A 738-nucleotide genomic window follows, 5' to 3' on the forward strand; every position below is an offset into this window, starting at 1 on the left:
TTTACTCAAATGTGACTGAGACCTTTATCTACCTAAACTATAAAGGGTAACAGGACTTTTTTCTCTAATTACATCTGTTTCACAAGTGTAATTTATTGTATTTTAATAAGAGATCTCGCTCCCGTTCGCATTGTTAAAAGTTACTGCATAAGAATTCTGTTGTTACATATATCTGAAAGTTACTGAACACATATTCTGTTTTGTTACATATATCTGAAAGTTACTGAATACATATTCTGTGTTGTTACATATATCTGAAAGTTACTGCATACATATTCTGTTTTGTTACATATATCTGAAAGTTACTGCATAAGAATTCTGTTTTGTTAACTATATCTAAGTTACAACTGAAAGCTCTTATTTTTGCCCCAAAGAGTGAATAAATGCTATAATGCAATTTAAAATGCAGTTTCTACTGTTTCTATCAAATTGCAACCCCCCTCCCCCAAGATCAGGTGGAGGGGGTCCTCAGGGTAGATCAAAAATACGCAGGGGGTCCAGGACCCCAAAAAGGTTGAGAACCACTGGCCTAGTCGATCAGTCAGTGGGTCTTATTAGTAGTTTACAGTGATAACAGCCATTCAGCCACCGTTGCCATGACTCACACGGCATGGTTACTGAAATTGGGTTTTGTGAATTCCTGCTCTCCGGGTCGCGGGGATGGGTGCGCGCGACCCCTGTCTCGTGTTGACCTTTGCATGACGCGTGTAAAAAAAAGAAACCAAATACAGCCAGCGC

This window comes from Lampris incognitus, chromosome 8 (genome assembly GCF_029633865.1).
Source record: "Lampris incognitus isolate fLamInc1 chromosome 8, fLamInc1.hap2, whole genome shotgun sequence".
Classification (NCBI taxonomy): Eukaryota; Metazoa; Chordata; class Actinopteri; order Lampriformes; family Lampridae; genus Lampris; species Lampris incognitus.